The sequence below is a fragment of the Schistocerca nitens genome, chromosome 8, assembly GCF_023898315.1.
Source record: "Schistocerca nitens isolate TAMUIC-IGC-003100 chromosome 8, iqSchNite1.1, whole genome shotgun sequence".
Lineage (NCBI taxonomy): Eukaryota > Metazoa > Arthropoda > Insecta > Orthoptera > Acrididae > Schistocerca > Schistocerca nitens.
This window is the reverse complement of record NC_064621.1, coordinates 6,253,374-6,271,562: the sequence shown is the minus strand read 5'-3', so window position 1 is coordinate 6,271,562 and position 18,189 is coordinate 6,253,374.

Here is an 18,189-nt window from a genome sequence, read left to right as displayed (position 1 = left end):
ACGTGAAATAGCTCGTGGTGAGACATGCATGGAAGAGCTCTTTGATGTCTTGCGGGAATATGGAACCGATGTGCTCCAGAGCGTCGCTGAGTGGCACTTTCGTAAATAACGAAACAACATCAAAACTGACCAGGATGTCGTTTGGCGCAAGTTTCAGTTTCTTCAGCTTCTCAATGAAATGTCCTGAGTCCTTAATGTATGTGTCGGTCTTTCCCACGTGTGGCTGTAGCAGAGAGGCCAAGTGTTTCGCCAGTTTATACGTTGGTGAGCCAGGAGCGCTAACGATCGGTCTCAGTGGAACGTTGTTCTTATGGATCTTGGGTAATCCATACAGCCGAGGTGGTAGGGCTTCTGTGTTGCGCAGGTTTCTCTGTATGTCCGCCGGCAGAGAAGACGCCTTGATTAATCGATTCGTATTCCGAGTGATACGCTGCGTCGGATCTGCGCTTAGTTTTCGGTACGTCGTCGGATCTAATAGGTCTCGGATCTTTTGCTCATAACCTTCGGTCTTCATTACGACGGTCGCATTCCCCTTATCGGCAGGCAGTACCAATATACTCTTGTCGGCGTTGAGATTCTTAATGGCTTGTTCCTCTTCTTTCTTCAGGTTGCAAGCTGGTGGTTTTGCTCGGCGCAGTATCCTGGCTGTTTCAGTGCGTATTTCCTCTGCCCTTTCACAAGGAAGGGTCCGAATGGCTGCTTCGGTGTTGGCAATGATGTCCTCCATAGGTATAGTTCTCGGGATGATAGCGAAATTCCCTCCTTTTTGAAGGACTGACACTTCCTCTTCGGTCAATTGTCGTTCAGTGAGGTTGACCACTGTGTGTGACATGTCGGGAATCGCCTTGTCGGTCTGCTTCCGGCATCTTTCAAACTTTTTCTTTTGCCGCTCGGTGCAGCGCTCGAGTTCGTTCTGCATGCTCCTGTGAGTGATGCTGTCGATCTTGTCCCAGTCGTCTCTGCTACAGCCACACGTGGGAAAGACCGACACATACATTAAGGACTCAGGACATTTCATTGAGAAGCTGAAGAAACTGAAACTTGCGCCAAACGACATCCTGGTCAGTTTTGATGTTGTTTCGTTATTTACGAAAGTGCCACTCAGCGACGCTCTGGAGCACATCGGTTCCATATTCCCGCAAGACATCAAAAAGCTCTTCCATGCATGTCTCACCACGAGCTATTTCACGTGGAATGGCGATTTCTACGAACAGCTGGAAGGCGTCGCCATGGGTAGTCCTCTCAGTCCAGTGGTGGCCAACTTCTTCATGGAACAATTCGAAGCACAGGCACTGGACTCGGCGACTTGCAAACCTAAGGTGTGGTACAGGTACGTCGATGATACTTTCGTGGTGTGGAGCCATGGTGAAGAACAGCTCGGTGAATTCCTGAGACACTTGAACAGCCTCCATGCCAACATAACATTTACCATGGAGGTAGAAAAGGACAGGAAACTGCCATTTCTAGATGTGCTGGTCACAAGGGACGGCGAAAACCTGGGACACAGCGTGTATCGAAAACCGACACACACGGACCGATACCTCCACAAACTGTCAAACCACCACCCGAGCCAGAAAAGAGGCATGATTAGTACGCTCGTAACGAGAGCAGGACGAATATGTGAGCCTCAACACCTCAAACGAGAAATGCAACACCTGGAAACTGTTCTGAGGAGCAATGGGTACTCCACAAATTACATTAGAAGTGTAACAGAGCCAAACACTCGGCGAAGTAAGGAACCAGAAAAAGAAATGTCGGGTACGGCCTTTCTGCCATACATTCCCAGAGTGACGGACAGAATCGGCCGTATATTGCGCAAACACGGCGTAAAGACGATTTTCAAACCGACAAGGAAGATCAAAGAGTGTCTTAGATCGGCGAAGGAGAAAAGAGACCCACTTGCAATGTCGGGAATATACCGTATACCTTGCACATGCGGAAAAGTTTATGTCGGAATGACTGGACGATCCATTAACACCAGGATCAAAGAGCATAAGCGACATTGCAGGTTGGGGCAGGTGGAGAAATCGGCCGTGGCAGAACACGCACTGAATGAGACCGACCACGTAATAAAATTCGCCGACACGGAAGTTCTGGCTGTAGAGAAGCACTATCACACGCGCTTGTTCAGAGAAGCTGTAGAAATCCAAAAACACGCGAACAGTTTCAACAAGAAAGAGGAAAGCCTTAAGGTAAACGGATCCTGGCTTCCCGTACTGCAGCGAACGACCGTCGCAGGTAGCAAGAGGAGAACCGCACCGGAAATGACCGCTGAGAAGCCCTCGGACGTTGGCGCGCCAGGTACATATAGTCTGCGGCCGCGAGCTCGCCTCCAGTTCACCACCGGCAATGGAGGGTGAAGCTTTGACAATGCCAGCCACTCGTGCTGGCGAAACGTCAGAAAAATCATTAGATGAACGTCGGCCGAAGAACCCGAGACAGAAGCCAATAGGCAGTTTGTCAACAAGTGGCCACGAAAGCCTTAACAATTTTGTATAGTAGGAAGACTCAGTCTTCCTGTACTTAAGTCGGCATTGTGTCTCTTATATTTATTTCCGATGCGATTTCTGTGTTTCATCGACAATGGGAAGGTCCAAGGGATACAGTAAACAGGCAGAGGTGCATCGGAATGTAAAACGGGTGACACAGGAAACGCGCAAATCATAGACCGCAAGAAGACTCAGTTTTCTTGTACGTAAGTAGGCGTTGTGTCTCTTATATTTAATTTCGATGCAATTTCTGTGTTTCATCGTCAATGGGAAGGTCCAAGGGATACAGTAAACCTGCAGAGGTGCATCAGAATGTAAAACTGGTGACACAGGAAACGCTCAAAACATAGACCGTAGGAAGACTCAGGCTTCTGTACTTAAGTCGGCATTATGTCTCTTATATTTAATTCCGATACAATTTCTGTGTTTCATCGTCAATGGTAAGGTCCAAGGGATACAGTAAACCTGCAGAGGTGCAACGGAAAGTAAAACTGATGTCACAGGAAACGCTCAAAACATAGACAGTAGGAGGAGTTAGTCTTCCTGTACTTAAATCGGCATTGTGTCTCTTATATTTAATTCCGATGCTATTTCTGTGTTTCATCGTCACTGTGAAAGTCCAAGGGATACAGTAAACCTGTAGAGGTGCATCGGAATGTAAAACTGGTGACACAGGAAACGCTCAAATTATAGACAGTAGGAAGACTCAGTCTTCCTGTACTTAAGTCGGCATTGTGTCTCTTATATTTAATTCCGATGCAATTTCTGTGTTTCATCGTCAATGGGAAGGTCCAAGGGATACAGTAAACCTGCAGAGGTGCATCGGAATGTAAAACTGGTGACACAGGAAACGCTCAACTTATAGGCAGTAGGAAGACTCAGTCTTCCTGTACTTAAGTCGGCATTGTGTCTCTTATATTTATTTCCGATGAAATTTCTGTGTTTCATCGTGAATGGGATGGTCCAAGGGATACAGTAAACCTGCAGAGGTGCATCGGATTGTAAAACGGGTGACACAGGAAACGCTCAAAACATAGACCGCAAGAAGACTCAGTTTTCTTGTACTTAAGTCGGCGTTGTGTCTCTTATATTTAATTTCGATGCAAATTCTGTGTTTCATCGTCAATGGGAAGGTCCAAGGGATACAGTAAACCTGCAGAGGTGCATCAGAATGTAAAACTGGTGACACAGGAAACGCTCAAAACATAGACCGTAGGAAGACTCAGTCTTCTGTACTTAAGTCGGCATTATGTCTCTTATATTTAATTCCGATACAATTTCTGTGTTTCATCGTCAATGGTAAGGTCCAAGGGATACAGTAAACCTGCAGAGGTGCATCGGAATGTAAAACTAGTGACACAGGAAACGCTCAAAACATAGACAGTAGGAAGACCCAGTCTTCCTGTACTTAAGTCGGCATTGTGTCTATTATATTTAATTCCGATGCAATTTCTGTGTTTCATCGTGAATGGGAAGGTCCAAGGGATATAGTAAACCTGCAGAGGTGCAACGGAAAGTAAAACTGATGTCACAGGAAACCCTCAAAACATAGACAGTAGGAGGAGTTAGTCTTCCTGTACTTAAATCGGCATTGTGTCTCTTATATTTAATTCCGATGCTATTTCTGTGTTTCATCGTCACTGTGAAGGTCCAAGGGATACAGTAAACTTGTAGAGGTGCATCGGAATGTAAAACTGGTGACACAGGCAACGCTCAAATTATAGACAGTAGGAAGACTCAGTCTTCCTGTACTTAAGTTGGCATTGTGTCTCTTATATTTAATTCCGATGCAATTTCTGTGTTTCATCGTCAATGGGAAGGTCCAAGGGTTACAGTAAACCTTCAGAGGTGCTTCGGAATGGAAAACTAGTGACACAGGAAACGCTCAAAACATAGACAGTAGGAAGACTCAGTCTTCCTGTACTGAAGTCGGCATTGTGTCTCTTACATTTAATTCCGATGCAATTTCTGTGTTTCATCGTCAATGGGAAAGTCCAAGGGATACAGCAAACCTGCAGAGGTGCATCGGAATGTAAAATTGGTGACACAGGAAACGCTCAAAACATAGACCGTAGGAAGACTCAGTCTTCTGTACTTAAGTCGGCATTATGTCTCTTATATTTAATTCCGATACATTTTCTGTGTTTCATCGTCAATGGTAAGGTCCAAGGGATACAGTAAACCTGCAGAGGTGCATCGGAATGTAAAACTGGTGACACAGGAAACGCTCAAATTATAGACAGTAGGAAGACTCAGTCTTCCTGTACTTAAGTCGGCATTGTGTCTCTTATATTTATTTCCGATGAAATTTCTGTGTTTAATCGTGAATGGGAAGGTCCAAGGGATACAGTAAACCTGCAGAGGTGCATCGGAATGTAAAACTGGTGACACAGGAAACGCTCAAAACATAGATAGTAGGAAGACAAACTGCCTATTGGCTTCTGTCTCGGGTTCTTCGGCCGACGTTCATCTAATGATTTTTCTGACGTTTCGCCAGCACGAGTGGCTGGCATTGTCAAAGCTTCACCCTCCATTGCCGGTGGTGAACTGGAGGCGAGCTCGCGGCCGCAGACTATATGTACATGGCGCGCCAACGTCCGAGGGCTTCTCAGCGGTCATTTCCGGTGCGGTTCTCCTCTTGCTATCTGCGACGGTCGTTCGCTGCAGTACGGGAAGCCAGGATCCGTTTACCTTAAGGCTTTCCTCTTTCTTGTTGAAACTGTTCGCGTGTTTTTGGATTTCTACAGCTTCTCTGAACAAGCGCGTGTGATAGTGCTTCTCTACAGCCAGAACTTCCGTGTCGGCGAATTTTATTACGTGGTCGGTCTCATTCAGTGCGTGTTCTGCCACGGCCGATTTCTCCACCTGCCCCAACCTGCAATGTCGCTTATGCTCTTTGATCCTGGTGTTAATGGATCGTCCAGTCATTCCGACATAAACTTTTCCGCATGTGCAAGGTATACGGTATATTCCCGACATTGCAAGTGGGTCTCTTTTCTCCTTCGCCGATCTAAGACACTCTTTGATCTTCCTTGTCGGTTTGAAAATCGTCTTTACGCCGTGTTTGCGCAATATACGGCCGATTCTGTCCGTCACTCTGGGAATGTATGGCAGAAAGGCCGTACCCGACATTTCTTTTTCTGGTTCCTTACTTCGCCGAGTGTTTGGCTCTGTTACACTTCTAATGTAATTTGTGGAGTACCCATTGCTCCTCAGAACAGTTTCCAGGTGTTGCATTTCTCGTTTGAGGTGTTGAGGCTCACATATTCGTCCTGCTCTCGTTACGAGCGTACTAATCATGCCTCTTTTCTGGCTCGGGTGGTGGTTTGACAGTTTGTGGAGGTATCGGTCCGTGTGTGTCGGTTTTCGATACACGCTGTGTCCCAGGTTTTCGCCGTCCCTTGTGACCAGCACATCTAGAAATGGCAGTTTCCTGTCCTTTTCTACCTCCATGGTAAATGTTATGTTGGCATGGAGGCTGTTCAAGTGTCTCAGGAATTCACCGAGCTGTTCTTCACCATGGCTCCACACCACGAAAGTATCATCGACGTACCTGTACCACACCTTAGGTTTGCAAGTCGCCGAGTCCAGTGCCTGTGCTTCGAATTGTTCCATGAAGAAGTTGGCCACCACTGGACTGAGAGGACTACCCATGGCGACGCCTTCCAGCTGTTCGTAGAAATCGCCATTCCACGTGAAATAGCTCGTGGTGAGACATGCATGGAAGAGCTCTTTGATGTCTTGCGGGAATATGGAACCGATGTGCTCCAGAGCGTCGCTGAGTGGCACTTTCGTAAATAACGAAACAACATCAAAACTGACCAGGATGTCGTTTGGCGCAAGTTTCAGTTTCTTCAGCTTCTCAATGAAATGTCCTGAGTCCTTAATGTATGTGTCGGTCTTTCCCACGTGTGGCTGTAGCAGAGAGGCCAAGTGTTTCGCCAGTTTATACGTTGGTGAGCCAGGAGCGCTAACGATCGGTCTCAGTGGAACGTTGTTCTTATGGATCTTGGGTAATCCATACAGCCGAGGTGGTAGGGCTTCTGTGTTGCGCAGGTTTCTCTGTATGTCCGCCGGCAGAGAAGACGCCTTGATTAATCGATTCGTATTCCGAGTGATACGCTGCGTCGGATCTGCGCTTAGTTTTCGGTACGTCGTCGGATCTAATAGGTCTCGGATCTTTTGCTCATAACCTTCGGTCTTCATTACGACGGTCGCATTCCCCTTATCGGCAGGCAGTACCAATATACTCTTGTCGGCGTTGAGATTCTTAATGGCTTGTTCCTCTTCTTTCTTCAGGTTGCAAGCTGGTGGTTTTGCTCGGCGCAGTATCCTGGCTGTTTCAGTGCGTATTTCCTCTGCCCTTTCACAAGGAAGGGTCCGAATGGCTGCTTCGGTGTTGGCAATGATGTCCTCCATAGGTATAGTTCTCGGGATGATAGCGAAATTCCCTCCTTTTTGAAGGACTGACACTTCCTCTTCGGTCAATTGTCGTTCAGTGAGGTTGACCACTGTGTGTGACATGTCGGGAATCGCCTTGTCGGTCTGCTTCCGGCATCTTTCAAACTTTTTCTTTTGCCGCTCGGTGCAGCGCTCGAGTTCGTTCTGCATGCTCCTGTGAGTGATGCTGTCGATCTTGTCCCAGTCGTCTCTGCTACAGCCACACGTGGGAAAGACCGACACATACATTAAGGACTCAGGACATTTCATTGAGAAGCTGAAGAAACTGAAACTTGCGCCAAACGACATCCTGGTCAGTTTTGATGTTGTTTCGTTATTTACGAAAGTGCCACTCAGCGACGCTCTGGAGCACATCGGTTCCATATTCCCGCAAGACATCAAAGAGCTCTTCCATGCATGTCTCACCACGAGCTATTTCACGTGGAATGGCGATTTCTACGAACAGCTGGAAGGCGTCGCCATGGGTAGTCCTCTCAGTCCAGTGGTGGCCAACTTCTTCATGGAACAATTCGAAGCACAGGCACTGGACTCGGCGACTTGCAAACCTAAGGTGTGGTACAGGTACGTCGATGATACTTTCGTGGTGTGGAGCCATGGTGAAGAACAGCTCGGTGAATTCCTGAGACACTTGAACAGCCTCCATGCCAACATAACATTTACCATGGAGGTAGAAAAGGACAGGAAACTGCCATTTCTAGATGTGCTGGTCACAAGGGACGGCGAAAACCTGGGACACAGCGTGTATCGAAAACCGACACACACGGACCGATACCTCCACAAACTGTCAAACCACCACCCGAGCCAGAAAAGAGGCATGATTAGTACGCTCGTAACGAGAGCAGGACGAATATGTGAGCCTCAACACCTCAAACGAGAAATGCAACACCTGGAAACTGTTCTGAGGAGCAATGGGTACTCCACAAATTACATTAGAAGTGTAACAGAGCCAAACACTCGGCGAAGTAAGGAACCAGAAAAAGAAATGTCGGGTACGGCCTTTCTGCCATACATTCCCAGAGTGACGGACAGAATCGGCCGTATATTGCGCAAACACGGCGTAAAGACGATTTTCAAACCGACAAGGAAGATCAAAGAGTGTCTTAGATCGGCGAAGGAGAAAAGAGACCCACTTGCAATGTCGGGAATATACCGTATACCTTGCACATGCGGAAAAGTTTATGTCGGAATGACTGGACGATCCATTAACACCAGGATCAAAGAGCATAAGCGACATTGCAGGTTGGGGCAGGTGGAGAAATCGGCCGTGGCAGAACACGCACTGAATGAGACCAACCACGTAATAAAATTCGCCGACACGGAAGTTCTGGCTGTAGAGAAGCACTATCACACGCGCTTGTTCAGAGAAGCTGTAGAAATCCAAAAACACGCGAACAGTTTCAACAAGAAAGAGGAAAGCCTTAAGGTAAACGGATCCTGGCTTCCCGTACTGCAGCGAACGACCGTCGCAGGTAGCAAGAGGAGAACCGCACCGGAAATGACCGCTGAGAAGCCCTCGGACGTTGGCGCGCCAGGTACATATAGTCTGCGGCCGCGAGCTCGCCTCCAGTTCACCACCGGCAATGGAGGGTGAAGCTTTGACAATGCCAGCCACTCGTGCTGGCGAAACGTCAGAAAAATCATTAGATGAACGTCGGCCGAAGAACCCGAGACAGAAGCCAATAGGCAGTTTGTCAACAAGTGGCCACGAAAGCCTTAACAATTTTGTATAGTAGGAAGACTCAGTCTTCCTGTACTTAAGTCGGCATTGTGTCTCTTATATTTATTTCCGATGCGATTTCTGTGTTTCATCGACAATGGGAAGGTGCAAGGGATACAGTAAACAGGCAGAGGTGCATCGGAATGTAAAACGGGTGACACAGGAAACGCTCAAATCATAGACCGCAAGAAGACTCAGTTTTCTTGTACGTAAGTAGGCGTTGTGTCTCTTATATTTAATTTCGATGCAATTTCTGTGTTTCATCGTCAATGGGAAGGTCCAAGGGATACAGTAAACCTGCAGAGGTGCATCAGAATGTAAAACTGGTGACACAGGAAACGCTCAAAACATAGACCGTAGGAAGACTCAGGCTTCTGTACTTAAGTCGGCATTATGTCTCTTATATTTAATTCCGATACAATTTCTGTGTTTCATCGTCAATGGTAAGGTCCAAGGGATACAGTAAACCTGCAGAGGTGCAACGGAAAGTAAAACTGATGTCACAGGAAACGCTCAAAACATAGACAGTAGGAGGAGTTAGTCTTCCTGTACTTAAATCGGCATTGTGTCTCTTATATTTAATTCCGATGCTATTTCTGTGTTTCATCGTCACTGTGAAAGTCCAAGGGATACAGTAAACCTGTAGAGGTGCATCGGAATGTAAAACTGGTGACACAGGAAACGCTCAAATTATAGACAGTAGGAAGACTCAGTCTTCCTGTACTTAAGTCGGCATTGTGTCTCTTATATTTAATTCCGATGCAATTTCTGTGTTTCATCGTCAATGGGAAGGTCCAAGGGATACAGTAAACCTGCAGAGATGCATCGGAATGTAAAACTAGTGACACAGGAAACGCTCAAAACATAGACAGTAGGAAGACTCTGTCTTCCTGTACTTAAGTCGGCATTGTGTCTCTTACATTTAATTCCGATGCAATTTCTGTGTTTCATCGTCAATGGGAAAGTCCAAGGGATACAGTGAACCTGCAGAGGTGCATCGGAATGTAAAACTGGTGACACAGGAAACGCTCAAAACATAGACAGTAGGAAGACTCAGTCTTCCTGTACTTAAGTCGGCATTTTGTCTCTTATATTTATTTCCGATGAAATTTCTGTGTTTCATCGAAAATGGGAAGGTCCAAGGGATATAGTAAACCTGCAGAGGTGCATCGGAAAGTAAAACAGATGACACAGGACACATTCAAAACATAGACAGTAGGAAGACTCAGTCTTCCTGTACTTAAGTCGGCATTGTGTCTCTCATATTTAATTCCGATGCAATTTCTGTGTTTCATCGTCAATGTGAAGGTCCAAGGGATACAGTAAACCTGCAGAGGTGCATCACAATGTAAAACTGGTGACACAGGAAACGCTCAAATCATAGACAGTAGGAAGACTCAGTCTTCCTGTACTTAAGTCGGCATTGTGTCTCTTATATTTACTTCCGATGCGATTTCTGTGTTTCATCGACAATGGGAAGGTCCAAGGGATACAGTAAACAGGCAGAGGTGCATCGGAATCTAAAACGGGTGACACAGGAAACGACCAAAACATAGACCGCAAGAAGACTCAGTTTTCTTGTACTTAAGTAGGCGTTGTGTCTCTTATATTTAATTTCTATGCAATTTCTGTGTTTCATCGTCAATGGGAAGGTCCAAGGGATACAGTAAACATGCAGAGGTGCATCGGAATGTAAAACTGGTGACACAGGAAACGCTCAAAACATTGACTGTTAGAAGACTGTTTTCTTGTACTTAAGTCGTCATTGTGTCTCTTATATTTAATTCCGATGTAATTTCTGTGTTTCATCGTAACTATGAAGGTCCAAGGGATACAGTAAACCTGTAGAGGTGCATCGGTATGTAAAACTGGTGACACACGAAACGCTCAAATTATAGACAGTAGGAAGACTCAGTCATCCTGTACTTCAGTCGGCATTGTGTCTCTTCTATATAATTCCGATGCAATTTCTGTGTTTCATCGTCAATGGGAAGGTCCAAGGGATACAGTAAACCTGCAGAGGTGCATCAGAATGTAAAACTGGTGACACAGGAAACGCTCAAAACATAGACCGTAGGAAGACTCAGTCTTCTGTACTTAAGTCGGCATTATGTCTCTTATATTTAATTCCGATACAATTTCTGTATTTCATCGTCAATGGTAAGGTCCAAGGGATACAGTAAACCTGCAGAGGTGCAACGGAAAGTAAAACTGATGTCACAGGAAACGCTCAAAACATAGACAGTAGGAGGAGTTAGTCTTCCTGTACTTAAATCGGCATTGTGTCTCTTATATTTAATTCCGATGCTATTTTTGTGTTTCATCGTCACTGTGAAAGTCCAAGGGATACAGTAAACCTGTAGAGGTGCATCGGAATGTAAAACTGGTGACACAGGAAACGCTCAAATTATAGACAGTAGGAAGACTCAGTCTTCCTGTACTTAAGTCGGCATTGTGTCTCTTATATTTAATTCCGATGCAATTTCTGTGTTTCATCGTCAATGGGAAGGTCCAAGGGATACAGTAAACCTGCAGAGGTGCATCGGAATGTAAAACTAGTGACACAGGAAACGCTCAAAACATAGACAGTAGGAAAACTCAGTCTTCCTGTACTTAAGTCGGCATTTTGTCTCTTACATTTAATTCCGATGCAATTTCTGTGTTTCATCGTCAATGGGAAAGTCCAAGGGATACAGCAAAACCTGCAGAGGTGCATCGGAATGTAAAACTGGTGACACAGGAAACGCTCAAACATAGACAGTAGGAAGACTCAGTCTTCCTGTATTTAAGTCGGCATTTTGTCTCTTATATTTATTTCCGATGAAATTTCTGTGTTTCATCGCAAATGGGAAGGTCCAAGGGATATAGTAAACCTGCAGAGGTGCATCGGAAAGTAAAACAGATGACACAGGACACATTCAAAACATAGACAGTAGGAAGACTCAGTCTTCCTGTACTTAAGTCGGCATTGTGTCTCTTATATTTAATTCCGATGCTATTTCTGTGTTTCATCGTCACTGTGAAGGTCCAAGGGATACAGTATACCTGTAGAGCTGCATCGGAATGTAAATCTGGTGACACAGGAAACGCTCAAAGCATAGACAGTAGGAAGACTCAGTCTTCCTGTACTTAAGTCGGCATTATGTCTCTTATATTTAATTCCGATACAATTTCATTTTCATCGTCAATGGTAAGGTCCAAGGGATACAGTAAACCTGCAGAGGTGCATCAGAATGTAAAACTGGTGACACAGGAAACGCTCAAAAAATAGACTGTAGGAAGACTCAGTCTTCCTGTACTGAAGTCGGCATTGTGTCTCTTATATTTAATTCCGATGCAATTTCTGTGTTTCATCGTCAATGGGAAGGTCCAAGGGATACAGTAAACCTGCAGAGGTGCATCAGAACGTAAAACTGGTGACACAGGAAACGCTCAAAAAATAGACAATAGGAAGACTCAGTCATCCTGTACCTAAGTCGGCATTGTGTCTCTTATATTTAATTCCGATGCAATTTCTGTGTTTCATCGTCAATGGGAAGGTCCAAGGGATACAGTAAACCTGCAGAGGTGCATCGGAATGTAAAACTCGTGACACAGGAAACGCTCAAAACACAGACAGTAGGAAGACTCAGTCTTCCTGTACATAAAACGGCATTGTTTCTCTTTTATTTAATTCCGATGCAATTTCTGTGTTTCATCGTCAATGGGAAGGTCCAAGGGATACAGTAAACCTGCAGATGTGCATCGGAATGTAAAACTCGTGACACAGGAAACGCTCAAAACACAGACAGTAGGAAGACTCAGTCTTCCTGTACTGAAGGCGGCATTGTGTCTCTTATATTTATTTCCGATTAAATTTCTGTGTTTCATCATCAATGGGAAGGTCCAAGGGATATAGTGAACCTGCAGAGGTGCAACGGAAAGTAAAACTCATGACACAGGAAACGCTCAAAACATAGACAGTAGGAGGAGTTAGTCTTCCTGTACTTAAATCGGCATTGTGTCTCTTATATTTAATTCCGATGCTATTTCTGTGTTTCATCGTCACTGTGAAGGTCCAAGGGATACAGTAAACCTGTAGAGGTGCATCGGAATGTAAAACTGGTGACACAGGAAACGCTCAAATTATAGACAGAAGGAAGACTCAGTCTTCCTGTACTTAAGTCGGCATTGTGTCTCTTATATATAATTCCGATGCAATTTCTGTGTTTCATCGTCAATGGGAATGTCCAAGGGATACAGTAAACCTGCAGAGGTGCATCGGAATGTAAAACTAGTGACACAGGAAACGCTCAAATTATAGACAGTAGGAAGACTCAGTCTTCCTGTACTTAAGTCGGTATTTTGTCTCTTATATTTATTTCCGATGAAATTTCTGTGTTTCATCGTAAATGGGAAGGTCCAAGGGATATAGTAAACCTGCAGAGGTGCATCGGAAAGTAAAACTGATGACACAGGACACGCTCAAAACATGGACAGTAGGAAGACTCAGTCTTCCTGTACTTATGTCGGCATTGTGTCTCTCATATTTAATTCCGATGCAGTTTCTGTGTTTCATCGTCAATGGGAAGGTCCAAGGGATACAGTAAACCTGCAGATGTGCATCAGAATGTAAAACTGGTGACACAGGAAACGCTCAAAAAATAGACAGTAGGCTCAGTCTTCCTGTACTTAGGTCGGCATTGTGTCTCTTATATTTAATTCCGATGCAATTTCTGTGTTTCATCGTCAATGGGAAGGTCCAATGGATACAGTAAACCTGCAGAGGCACATTGGAATGCAAAACTGGTGACACAGGAAACACTCAAAAAACAGAAAGTAGGAAGACTCAGTCTTCCTGTACTTAAGTCGGCATTGTGTCTCTTATATTTAATTGCGATGCAATTTCTGTGTTTTATCGTGAATGGGAAGGTCCAAGGGATACAGTAAACCTGCAGAAGTGCATCAGAATGTAAAACTGGTGACACAGGAAACGCTCAAAAAATAGACAGTAGGCTCAGTCTTCCTGTACTTAAGTCGGCATTGTGTCTCTTATATTTAATTCCGATGCAATTTCTGTGTTTCATCGTCAATGGGAAGGTCCAAGGGATACAATAAACCTGCAGAGGTTCATCGGAATGTATAACTAGTGACACAGGAAACGCTCAAAACATAGACAGTAGGAAGACTCAGTCTTCCTGTACTTAAGTCGGCATTGAGTCTCTTATATTTAATTCCGATGCAATTTCTGTGTTTCATCGTCAATGGGAAGGTCCAAGGGATACAGTAAACCTGCAGAGGTGCATCGGAATGTAAAACTGGTGACACAGGAAACGCTCAAATCATAGACAGTAGGAAGACTCAGTCTTCCTGTACTTAAGTCGGCATTGTGTCTCTTATATTTATTTCCGATGCAATTTCTGTGTTTCATCGTTAATGGGAAGTTCCAAGGGATACAGTAAACCTGCAGAGGTGCATCGGAATTTAAACCTGGTGACACAGGAAACGCTCAAAACATAGACCGTAAGAAGGCTCAGTTTTCATGTACTTAAGTCAGCGTTGTGTCTCTTATATATAATTCCGATGCACTCTCTGATTTTCATCGTCAATGGGAAGGTCCAAGGGATACAGTAAACCTGCAGAGGTGCATCGGAATGTAAAACTGGTGACACAGGAAACGCTCAAATTATAGACAGTAGGAAGACTCAGTCTTCCTGTACTCAAGTCGGCATTGTGTCTCTTATATTTATTTCCGATGAAATTTCAGTGTTTCATCGTGAATGGGAAGGTCCAAGGGATACAGTAAACCTGCAGAGGTGCATCGGAATGTATAACTGGTGACACAGGAAACGCTCAAAACATAAATAGTAGGAACACTCAGTCTTCCTGTACTTAAGTCGGCATTGTGTCTCTTACATTTAATTCCGATGCAATTTCTGTGTTTCATCGTCAATGGGAAAGTCCAAGGGATACAGTAAACCTGCAGAGGTGCATCGGAATGTAAAACTGGTGACACAGGAAACGCTCAAATCATAGACCGTAGGAAGACTCAGCCTTCTGTACTTAAGTCGGCATTATGTCTCTTATATTTAATTCCGATACAATTTCTGTGTTTCATCGTCAATGGTAAGGTCCAAGGAATACAGTAAACCTGCAGAGGTGCATCGGAATGTAATCTGGTGACACAGGAAACGCTCAAATTATAGGCAGTAGGAAGACTCAGTCTTCCTGTACTTAAGTCGGCATTGTGTCTCTTATATTTATTTCCGATGAAATTTCTGTGTTTCATCGTGAATGGGAAGGTCCAAGGAATACAGTAAACCTGCAGAGGTGCATCGGATTGTAAAACGGGTGACACAGGAAACGCTCAAAACATAGACCGCAAGAAGACTCAGTTTTCTTGTACTTAAGTCGGCGTTGTGTCTCTTATATTTAATTTCGATGCAAATTCTGTGTTTCATCGTCAATGGGAAGGTCCAAGGGATACAGTAAACCTGCAGAGGTGCATCAGAATGTAAAACTGGTGACGCAGGAAACGCTCAAAACATAGACCGTAGGAAGACTCAGTCTTCTGTACTTAAGTCGGCATTATGTCTCTTATATTTAATTCCGATACAATTTCTGTGTTTCATCGTCAATGGTAAGGTCCAAGGGATACAGTAAACCTGCAGAGGTGCATCGGAATGTAAAACTAGTAACACAGGAAACGCTCAAAACATAGACAGTAGGAAGACCCAGTCTTCCTGTACTTAAGTCGGCATTGTGTCTCTTATATTTAATTCCGATGCAATTTCTGTGTTTCATCGTGAATGGGAAGGTAAAAGGGATATAGTAAACCTGCAGAGGTGCAACGGAAAGTAAAACTGATGTCACAGGAAACCCTCAAAACATAGACAGTAGGAGGAGTTAGTCTTCCTGTACTTATGTTGGCATTGTGTCTCTTATATTTAATTCCGATGCAATTTCTGTGTTTCATCGTCACTGTGAAGGTCCAAGGGATACAGTAAACTTGTAGAGGTGCATCGGAATGTAAAACTGGTGACACAGGCAACGCTCAAATTATAGACGGTAGGAAGACTCAGTCTTCCTGTACTTAAGTTGGCATTGTGTCTCTTATATTTAATTCCGATGCAATTTCTGTGTTTCATCGTCAATGGGAAAGTCCAAGGGATACAGTAAACCTGCAGTGGTGCATCGGAATGTAAAATTGGTGACACAGGAAACGCTCAAAACATAGACCGTGGGAAGACTCAGTCTTCCTGTACTTAAGTCGGCATTGTGTCTCTTATGTTTATTTCCGATGCGATTTCTGTGTTTCATCGACAATGGGAAGGTCCAAGGGATACAGTAAACAGGCAGAGGTGCATCGGAATGTAAAACGGGTGACACAGGAAACGCTCAAATCATAGACCGCAAGAAGACTCAGTTTTCTTGTACTTAAGTAGGCGTTGTGTCTCTTATATTTAATTTCGATGCAATTTCTGTGTTTCATCGTCAATGGGAAGGTCCAAGGGATACAGTAAACCTGCAGAGGTGCATCAGAATGTAAAACTGGTGACACAGGAAACGCTCAAAACATAGACCGTAGGAAGACTCAGGCTTCTGTACTTAAGTCGGCATTATGTCTCTTATATTTAATTCCGATACAATTTCTGTGTTTCATCGTCAATGGTAAGGTCCAAGGGATACAGTAAACCTGCAGAGGTGCAACGGAAAGTAAAACTGATGTCACAGGAAACGCTCAAAACATAGACAGTAGGAGGAGTTAGTCTTCCTGTACTTAAATCGGCATTGTGTCTCTTATATTTAATTCCGATGCTATTTCTGTGTTTCATCGTCACTGTGAAAGTCCAAGGGATACAGTAAACCTGTAGAGGTGCATCGGAATGTAAAACTGGTGACACAGGAAACGCTCAAATTATAGACAGTAGGAAGACTCAGTCTTCCTGTACTTAAGTCGGCATTGTGTCTCTTATATTTAATTCCGATGCAATTTCTGTGTTTCATCGTCAATGGGAAGGTCCAAGGGATACAGTAAACCTGCAGAGATGCATCGGAATGTAAAACTAGTGACACAGGAAACGCTCAAAACATAGACAGTAGGAAGACTCTGTCTTCCTGTACTTAAGTCGGCATTGTGTCTTACATTTAATTGCGATGCAATTTCTGTGTTTCATCGTCAATGGGAAAGTCCAAGGGATACAGTAAACCTGCAGAGGTGCATCGGAATGTAAAACTGGTGACACAGGAAACGCTCAAAACATAGAGAGTAGGAAGACTCAGTCTTCCTGTACTTAAGTCGGCATTTTGTCTCTTATATTTATTTCCGATGAAATTTCTGTGTTTCATCGTAAATGGGAAGGTCCAAGGGATATAGTAAACCTGCAGAGGTGCATCGGAAAGTAAAACAGATGACACAGGACACATTCAAAACATAGACAGTAGGAAGACTCAGTCTTCCTGTACTTAAGTCGGCACTGTGTCTCTCATATTTAATTCCGATGCAATTTCTGTGTTTCATCGTCAATGTGAAGGTCCAAGGGATACAGTAAACCTGCAGAGGTGCATCAGAATGTAAAACTGGTGACACAGGAAACGCTCAAATCATAGACAGTAGGAAGACTCAGTCTTCCTGTACTTAAGTCGGCATTGTGTCTCTTATATTTACTTCCGATGCGATTTCTGTGTTTCATCGACAATGGGAAGGTCCAAGGGATACAGTAAACAGGCAGAGGTGCATCGGAATCTAAAACGGGTGTCACAGGAAACGACCAAAACATAGACCGCAAGAAGACTCAGTTTTCTTGTACTTAAGTAGGCGTTGTGTCTCTTATATTTAATTTCGATGCAATTTCTGTGTTTCATCGTCAATCGGAAGGTCCAAGAGATACAGTAAACATGCAGAGGTGCATCGGAATGTAAAACTGGTGACACAGGAAACGCTCAAAACATTGACTGTTAGAAGACTGTTTTCTTGTACTTAAGTCGTCATTGTGTCTCTTATATTTAATTCCGATGTAATTTCTGTGTTTCATCGTAACTGTGAAGGTCCAAGGGATACAGTAAACCTGTAGAGGTGCATCGGTATGTAAAACTGGTGACACACGAAACGCTCAAATTATAGACAGTAGGAAGACCCAGTCATCCTGTACTTAAGTTGGCATTGTGTCTCTTCTATATAATTCCGATGCAATTTCTGTGTTTCATCGTCAATGGGAAGGTCCAAGGGATACAGTAAACCTGCAGAGGTGCATCAGAATGTAAAACTGGTGACACAGGAAACGCTCAAAACATAGACCGTAGGAAGACTCAGTCTTCTGTACTTAAGTCGGCATTATGTCTCCTATATTTAATTCCGATACAATTTCTGTGTTTCATCGTCAATGGTAAGGTCCAAGGGATACAGTAAACCTGCAGAGTTGCAACGGAAAGTAAAACTGATGTCACAGGAAACGCTCAAAACATAGACAGTAGGAGGAGTTAGTCTTCCTGTACTGAAATCGGCATTGTGTCTCTTATATTTAATTCCGATGCTATTTTTGT